The 9,543-nt window shown below is 38.8% G+C and overlaps 1 non-coding gene and 1 pseudogene across 1 annotated transcript; both read left to right on the top strand.

The window, feature by feature from the left end:
• Window positions 1-3,471: 3,471 nt before the first annotated feature.
• LOC127485055 (small nucleolar RNA SNORA40) lies at window positions 3,472-3,601 on the top strand. Its single transcript, XR_007912255.1, has one exon. It is a non-coding gene; the product is annotated as a small nucleolar RNA SNORA40 (small nucleolar RNA).
• A 1,879-nt stretch (window positions 3,602-5,480) lies between these two features.
• LOC103351825 (actin-related protein 3-like) lies at window positions 5,481-6,669 on the top strand (annotated as a pseudogene).
• Window positions 6,670-9,543: the final 2,874 nt, after the last annotated feature.

Below are 9,543 nucleotides of genomic sequence, written 5' to 3'. Positions count from 1 at the left end.
TGGTGCTCATATGTGATGCCAGCACTGCAGGCAGCGGCTTTACCAGCTAAACCACAGCACCAGCTCTATAAAATACACATTTCTTAGTTCACTCCCCAACTTGGATCCCAAGATTGTTTATATCCCAACTCTACCTTGAGAACACTTTCAGTACTCCAAAGTAGTGTCATATATATTTAAAATACAGAGAATTTATTCTTAACCAATATCCAGTTTGAGGTGGTACACTTTTTTTTTTAAGGAGAAACATCATAGGGGAAAATATTCAGAGAAGGAGATGAGAGAGCATCACCAAATTCCAGTCTATCAGTAGAACTGCTCATCTCTTGAATACATGGAAAATTCATGCTCATGTTCTAGGGGCATGATCCCTAAAACAGAAATCAAAAGATAAAGAAAATTCCCCCAGAATATAAAGCAGTAATGAGTCATACTGCAGAGACTGTAAATGATCTTTACAGGTACTTTATCATCTCAGGTGAAATGCTTTAATATTCTCACAGTGTTGCTTCACAGAGTCAGATGTTGCCTTAATTATTAATGAAAATCAGTATGGAAAGCAAATCAAATACCATGTTGGAATTTCAGTGATACTCCAAAATCTGGAAAGAGAATCTGCAAACCTTGACCATTATAGAGACAGGTATAGGTCTTGGGGAAGAATATTCATTCACAATTGGCTTATTAAGAAAAAGATTGGAGCCATCAACAAAGGTTCAAGAGAATTCTCCTTCAACACTTTCATTTTATATACAGAATTTATAAAGGTAGATTCTCATAGAACCCATGGGACAACAACCAACCTTCCTTCCTTCCTTCCTTCCTCTCTCTCTCTCTCTCTCTCCCTCTCTCCCTCTCTCCCTCTCTCCCTCTCTCTCCCCTTCCCTGACTCCCACCTTTCTTTCTTTCATAATCTATCCCAGTGGGCATAAGGCAATGGAAACTTTGTCTTACATAGGAGGGGAAACAGGATCTAGAAATCCCATTCTTTTTTCTTTTACCCATTACCTTTGATGCCGAAAGTTTTCAAGTTTCAAAACTGGAAAGAGAGCCTCAAGTTCAATATAATTAAATCATTAAATGTCCCTAGCATCTGTGATTCACATGGTAACTGCTAAAAAGTTGATGGTGTCCCAAACCTTTTTATAGATTATTTTTCTCATTATATTCAGCTCAAACTCTACAAATATCACAAAAACCTGCAATTACAGTAGTGCCATAAAAATATAAAGTTGACAAAGTCTTCTGTTAAGAACAGATGGGCCTCTAGAGTTCCAACCAATGCAGATTAAAAGCTATTATAAAGTATAAAATCAGGCCATTGTAAAATTTCAAGTCATACGTTTAGCAAAAAGCCTGCTTCATGTGGTCATGCTACTTTGTAGGGTCTATAGCTCTACATTGCATGGAGATCAAACTTTAGTTCATTGATGTCTGAGTATTTATGTGGTTTAGTATAGAAAGGAAGAAATATATGTAATGGTCAGATAGAAGATTTGTCTTCAAATGTTTCCAGGTTGTATGCTATAGTGTGAGTAGATACTTTGATTGGCAGCTCTAAATCTGAATCCCCTTTCCAAGTTTGGGAAATCACCAAATCATGAGTTTTGGTGGGAAGTAGATCTCCCTCTATATATATAAGAGCTGAAAACACCAGATAATTCTTAGGCTCCCTTAAAGTATTGCTGCAGGCAAGTGACCTAGATTGAGACAGTCATATGCAGCCACAATAGATAATAAATCCAGAGTAAATGACAAAAAGAATCAGCATTAGATGGACTTGCAACCAACCATCTTTAGTGATGCTTCCTGTGAAAACTCTGTCTGACCCCAATACATAGTAATTATATGTGATGGAAAAATGAAAAAAAAAAATGTAGCTGATATTAACTACAAGAGAGATATCCATGAATTAGAGATGGGTTGAGGCTATGGGTTTGCTGAACTCTGAACCCAAGAATAAGCAATGGTAGGCAGAAATTTAGCTACAGTGTGGCCAAGGACACTAGAATGATATACACAAGGCAGGGAAATGCAGGCAGGCTCAGTGTGTGAATCCAGGGGCCAGGGGAGTCCGATCTTAACTCATCCCTTATGGAAGGAGCCTAAAAAAATTATGCAGATTTTTGCCTGAGGCTACAACTAGAATCAAGTTGCAGGTCCAGAGAAGTAAAAGGAAAGACACAGAGCCTTGGAATCTGGGGTTGAACGAAGCCACCTGCTAGCTTTGACTGAATTTGTCAGGTTCCTGAGATCAGGGTGAGGAAAGAACCCCAAAATGTCATTTGTTAGAACCATCTTTGTACTGGGATCACAGAGGGACAAGAAGAGGCAAATTAAAAAATAAAGGGAAGTAATACAAAGGCAAGTAAGAGAAAGAAACAAAAAGAGGCTACAAAATTTCAAAATACAAGAACTCTAATGCAATTTAAGACAATCAACAAAGTGAACTGTTGAAAGAGAAATTCACCCTATAGGAAATTATATAACAGTATGATGAAAATTTGAAAATAAGTGTGCTAAATGCGCCTAACTGACAAAAGAATTAAGAACTAAAAACAGATACTTTAAAAGACCTGGCATATTTGAAAACAAACCCATTATAATCTTGGAAATTAAATCTCAGAAAGTCAGAAAATTTTTAATATAAAAGACTACACCAAAAGAGCAAATTGTTGAATTATGAAAAATCTCTGAGGAATGCAGGATGGGACAGATCAATAAAAATAAATAGAAATACAGAAGAGAAGACAAAAGCTATAAAAGACAGACTGAGATGCTGCCATATTTGTAGAATGCGATTTTTAGAGGGTGAGAATGAAGGGTATGGCATGAAGCAATACTTAGAAGATAAAATTAATGAAAATCTTTCAAATGAAAAACAGCTTGACCGCACAGAACCAGAAGTATGGTTAGCATATAATACAATCAATTAAACAAATACAAAGCGAAATCTTTCAAAGCAAAGATGAAAAGGTCAGAGTAAAAGTGACAAAGGGAAGATTATACATCCGTGTGTGTTAACAGCCATTTGACTGAAAGAAGACTTTTCATTAGCAGCACTAATGGCAATGAACAAAGAGTAACACCTTCAGAGGGGAAGAATAACTCTCAATTTATCACATTTACTCACCTAAACTTATAACTTAAGCTTGAGAAACGGGTGATGAAATTTAAGATATAAAGACTGAGAAATCGTATATACATATACATATATCAGTTAGAAGATCTATTTGGAGATACGAGATTTTGTGCAATAGTAAAAAAAAAAAATCCAGAACTTCACAAGAACTATTCAAAATATGTGAGCAAAACTATGCAACTTTCTGAAAGAGCAAAAAAAAATACATGAATAAATGGAAATGCATAGCATATTCTTATTCTAAAGACTCAACAGAACTACAGTTAAATGGGAGAAACAAGTTATGGCACGGTATGGTAGGGTGACTGTAGTCAACAATAATGTCTTACTGCCCTTGTTTATGTTTTTTGTTCAACTTGCAGACAAAGAATGACATACAGGTGCACAAAATATATTCTTGTTTGCAACCCAGAACTCTTTGATCACCATGAATTTTGATACATTACAAGCAGGAATAGGCTGAAAAAAAAAGCCAAAAAAATATTAATATCTTATCTATTTCAAAGTAACTAAAAGAGTGTTTTTTGAATAGTCTCACCACAAAAAGAGATCCATGTTTGAGGCGAAGAAGTGCTAAGGACCATGAGTTGTGCATTACACAATGAATGCATGTATGAAACCATTTCTGGGCACCCCACAAATATGGACAATTGTGTATGTCAAAAACATTTTAAACAATTAATCTAATAAGACGTCAGATATTCACAAGTTTATAAATTTAACCCAATCCTAACCAACATGAAAAATATATGAACAGGCATTTTTTCTGGAGCTTGACAAGTTAATTATAAAAATCATTTAGAGTCATAAATGAGTATGAATAACCAGGAAAACCTATAAAAGACAAGTAATGGTTAAGGAGTCTAGCAATAATAGACATAAAAGCATATTACATACCCTTTAAATGACAATATTTTGATACCGGTACATAGATACACCAATAGAAAAGACTAAAAATCCAGAACTAGGTCCTACTGTACATGCAATTTTTTAAAAAGATTTACTTATGTATTTGAAGGTCAGAGTTAGAGAGAGCGAGAGGTTTTCCATCTGCTGGTTCACTCCCCAGATGGTCGCAACGGCCGGAGCTGCACCGATCCGAAGCCAGGAGCCAGGAGCTTCTTCTAGATCTCCCATGTGGGTGCAGGGGCCCAAGCACTTGGGTTGTTCTCTGCTGTCTTTCCCAGGTGCGTTAGTGGGGAGCTGGGTTGGAAGTAAAGTAGCTGGGACACGAACCCATGAACCGGCGCCCATATGGGATGCCAGTGCTGCAGGCAGCGGCTTTACCAGTTAGGCCACAACACAGACTCCTGCAATTTAAATATTCAGTGAAAGAAGCATTTCAAGTCCATGGGGCAGGGGAAGAAATGGACCTTTATGTGCTTGGGGTGGGCTAACTATACAGTCTTGCTGAAAAAACTAGGATAGACTAAATTAAGTTTTAAATGAAGCAGATTTAAATTTTAAAAAATAAACATTTAATACCCACTGGAAAACATGAGTGAATTCCTGTATAATCTGAAAGCTGCAAAAATTCCCCTATGTTTTAAAATCCATAAGTAATAAGAACGATTGCAATAGTTTATTCCACTTTTAAAATACCACAAGTAAAATAAAAAGAGAAATAAAGTGGGAAGGAATGTAGAACTTCAGAAAAATGGAGAAGAAAAACATCAGTCTTAAAGAAAACGAGAATGGAGATACTAACAGACAGTTCATGGAAAAAATGCAAATAGACCTTAATTCAATGAGGATTAACTGAAATTAACAAAAGTGTGCAGAGAGACCACTTCACACTTACCAGATTGGCTGAGGCTACGACGCAGCATTGCTGATGAGAATGGAAAAATGTGAAGGGCAACTTGGCACAAAGAGACATATGCATTTATCCTGTGATCCACAATTTCACTTCTAAGTTATCTGCTTCAATGACATAGCTCCAAAAATGCAAAAAGATATATGTCCAAGTATATACATTAAACTATGATGTATGATGGTAGGACAATCAGGAAATAGCCCCAACTGGGAACTGGGTAAATATGCTGGTTTATGAAAAGTGAAGCTTGACAGTGGGGGCGGGAATGAGGAAGAGCAAAGAGAAAAGGGGACGAGGCCAAGACAGGGCTGTCCTGGCACTGTTTGGCTGCCTAGGTTGCTGAAGTAGGTAGCCTCTGATCAAGCCTGCTACCTTCTGGCTCCTGATTCGGCTTCCTAGGGGGGAACTGCTGGATGGAGAGAGAGGGCAGCTCAGCTGTGGATGGAGAGAGAGCTTGTATCTCCTGCCACCAATCTCTGGCCCCAACCAGCACGGAGCAGACAGCAGCAGGTGAGGAGGAAGATGACAGGACGCCTGCTGGCCTGTGTGGTGGACTGTGGCATGAGGTATACAAAACTAGGACATGTTGGAAATACAGGCATCTCCTTCCTGTATTGCTATTAAGGAGTCAGCAAAAGTGGATGATCAGGCTCAAAGGAGGGCCATGAGAGGTTTGGACGATCTAGCCTCCATCACTGGTGATGAAACAACAGAAAAACCTACATACGCAAACAAACTGGCCAATTCGCCTTGGTATAATGGACGATTAGGGCTTGATAGAAAGTTTGGTGGAACATGATCTTTTCTAAGGACGGAACCTGAAGACCATTATTTTCTTTTGACAGAACCACCACTGAATACTCCAAAAAACAGAGAATATACTGTTGAAATATGTTGGAATCAATCTTTCAGTGTTCTGGGCCTGCGCATTGCTATACAGGCTATCCGTATTTGAGAATGGATATTGACTGGTACAGTAATAGACCGTGGAGATGCTATCATTCATGTGGTTCCTGTGGCTGAAGGGTATGTGATTGGCAGCTATATTAAACACATTCCAATAGCAGGACGAGACAGGACATTAGAACATATTTTATTCAGCAACCGCTGAGAGACCAAGAAGTAGGAATCCCTCCAGAACAATCCCTGGAAACTAAGACAGTAAAGGAGCACCATACTACATCTGCCCAGATTTAGCAAAGGAATCTAACAAGTAGAATACAGATGGGTCAAAGTGGAGTAAGCCGTATACTGAAATCACTGCTCTCTCTAAGAAAGAAGTTTCTATGTTGGTTAGGAGAAGTGCTTGGGACCTGAAATCTTTGTTTTTTACACAACCTATTTCTGAAATTGTAGATCCAGTAATTTAGAATTGTCCTATTGATGTCAGACATCCTCTCTACAAGAACATTGTCCTCTTTGGAGGTTCAACTATAATCGGGGACTTTGGATGTCATCTGCAGAGAGATTGTAAAGAATTGTAGATGCCAGGCTGAAATTAACTGAGGAATTGAGTGGTGGTGCATCGAAGCCAGAACCTGCTAATGTATAAGTCAGTACACTCCACGTGCAGTGATACACAGTCTGGTTTGGAGGATCCATGCTGGCTTCCATGCTTGAGTTCTACCAAGAACGCCAGGCCAAAAAGGATTGCAAAGAAATTGGACCTAGCATTTGTCATCACAATCCAGTGTTGGAAGTCAGGCTGTAAAATTGACTTTCTAGTTCTTGGAGTTAGGAAGGTGGAAAAGAGGGAATCTTTCTGACTACCTGGTTTGGATGACGGGGTTTTTAAAGTAAGAAATAATAAGACCAAAACATGATTATACAGGAAAATGTTAGTAAGTATATCAGCACACACATGTAGAAATAATAAGACAACATGAAATAATAAAATCAAACATGATTATAGAGGAATATGTTAGTAAGTATATCAACACACACACGTAGAAGAAAGCCAAAATGATAAAGTGGTCTTCTTAAGATTGAATATTTGAGGCCGGGACCGCGGCTCACTAGGCTAATCCTCCACCTTGCGGTGCCGGCACACCGGGTTCTAGTCCCGGTCGGGGTGCTGGATTCTGTCCTGGTTGCCCCTCTTCCAAGCCAGCTCTCTGCTGTGGCCAGGGAGTGCAGTGGAGGATGGCCCAAGTGCTTGGGCCCTGCACCCCATGGGAGACCAGGATAAGTACCTGGCTCCTGCCATCAGATCAGCGCGGTGCGCCGGCTGCAGCACGCCGGCCGCGGCGGCCATTGGAGGGTGAACCAACGGCAAAGGAAGACCTTTCTCTCTGTCTCTCTCTCTCACTGTCCACTCTGCCTGTCAAAAAATAAAAAATAAAAATAAAAAAAGATTGAATATTTGAATCTTATGTGCAAGACAAAGAAGCGGAGTTTAGCTCTTTCTGTGCCTTGGTATTTTGTGTATTACTGAATTATCTAAGACTTGATGGGATTTAGCAGTATGTACATAGTTCTGTAATGCTTAAATTGTACATTTCGTCATGTACAATGCCAGAGCTTGTTAATATTTCATACTTTTTATCCTTTGAGAAAAAAGAGAAAAATTGTAGTACTTAAGGTAAAAAGTGATCAAGGTAAGGATATATTCAAAAGATAGCTTCATGAGATTTGATGTACACATTCATGGGATTCCAGTTGTTACAAATTGTCCACCCCCCAACCTCCCTCCCCATCAAAGGTTTTCTTTGCAAGTGCTTTTGGAACTAAGAAACTGTATCCTGGATTAACTGATGCCTTGTTAGCACTTTCTGATTCTTACATTCTATTTCTTGCTTTAAAAGAGAAGTAAAGATGAGACTGCTGGACCAGTATCACTGTTCTGTATTACCATTTCTTATTTATTTATTTATTTAAATATTTATTTATTTGAGAGGCAGAGTTACAAACAGAGAAAGATCTTTCATCTGCTGGTTGACTCCCTAAATGGCCACAATGGCTGCAGCTGGGCTGATCCAGGAGCCAGGAGTTTCTTCCAGTTCTCCTACACGGGTGCAGGGGCCCAAGCACTTGGGCTATCTTCCACTGATTTCCCCAGACCTTTGCAGAGAGCTGGAGCAGAAGAGAAGCAGCCAGGACTGGAACAAGAGCCCATATGGGATGCCAACGCTGCAGGCAGAGGTTTATCCACTACGTCACAGCCACAGCCCCATCATTTCTTACTTTAAAAACCCACAATAGGGGCAGGCGCTGTACAGCAGCAGTTTAAGCCCCTGTCTGTAGTGTCAGCATCCAATATGAGCGCCGGTTCAGTTCCAGCTGCTCCACTTCCACTCCAACTCCCTGCTAACGCGCCTGGGAAAGTAGCGGAGGATGCCCCAAGTGCTTGGGCCCCTGCACCCATGTGGGAGACCCAGAAGAAGCTCCTGGTTCCTGGCTTCAGACCAAACCAGCACTGGCCTTGTGGCCATTTGGGAAGTGAACCAGCGGATGGAAGATCTCTCTCTCTCTCTCTGTCTCTCTACTCTCTCTCTCTCTCTCTCTCTGTGTAACTCTGCCTTTCAAATAAATAAATAAATACATTTTTCTTTTAAAAAACTCACAATAATTTGATTGCCAAAACTGATATATTTAAAACACAGCACATTCTAATAAAGGCACAAAGTTCTTTTCAAAACGTGTTCTGAGATCTTTAGTCTTTTTATAAGTTAACTCTTTTCTTCAAATCTTTGCAATAGTTCTTTAAAATAACAATTAGTTAGCAAGCTGACTTTTTTACTCTCTCTGTACAAATAATTATGAAATCTTAATATATTGAGTGCTTTCAGTTTGAGAATTGGATCTCCATTTGATATTGTCATTTGTATAAATTTCGTGCCAGTTCCTGACATATCATGGCAAGTTAATTTTCTTTGCATTTTAAAATATCTGGTTCATGAAAAAGTTATTAAAATAAATAAAATTTGATTTAAAATGAAAAAAAAAAGTAAAGTGAGATGAAGCTGCTGGCTCCTGGCTTCAGCCTGGTGCAGCCTTGGCTGTTGCGGCCATCTGGGGAATGGGCCAGCAGATGGAAAATATCTCTCTCTTTAACTCTGCCTCTCAAATAAATAAATAAATGTTCTTTAAAAAAGTGAAGTGCTATGCATATGCAAAAAGGAGCAAGAAATATTTTTGTGTAATAGTATAGAACTATCTTAGGCTATGCTGTTTAGGGAATAAAAACAAGAAGGGGAAAACAATACAGATACCATTTTTAATCTATGAAAGGAAGCCTATGAATTACAAATTCATGTATAATTATGTTCCTATGTCATTCAAAATAAAATGATAGATCATAACATTAAAAATCGGTACATTTGAAAAGAAGAAGTAGGGTCAGAAAGACAGAAGCAGACACTCGATTTCATTGAAGCTACTTTGTTTATATATTTGACTTTGGAAAAATAAAAATTTCAAAAAGGAATTCTTTTTTTAACTTTTATTTAGTAGATGTAAATTTCCAAAGTACAGTTTGTGGATTACAATGGCTTTTCCCCCCCATAACTTCCCTCCCACCTGCAACCCTCCCATCCCCTGTTCCCTCTCCCATTCCATTCACATCAAGATTCATTTTCAATTATCT

The sequence above is a fragment of the Oryctolagus cuniculus genome, chromosome X (assembly GCF_964237555.1).
Source record: "Oryctolagus cuniculus chromosome X, mOryCun1.1, whole genome shotgun sequence".
Lineage (NCBI taxonomy): Eukaryota > Metazoa > Chordata > Mammalia > Lagomorpha > Leporidae > Oryctolagus > Oryctolagus cuniculus.
The sequence above is the reverse complement of the archived record's forward strand: the minus strand, read 5'-3'. Positions and strand labels throughout refer to the sequence as shown.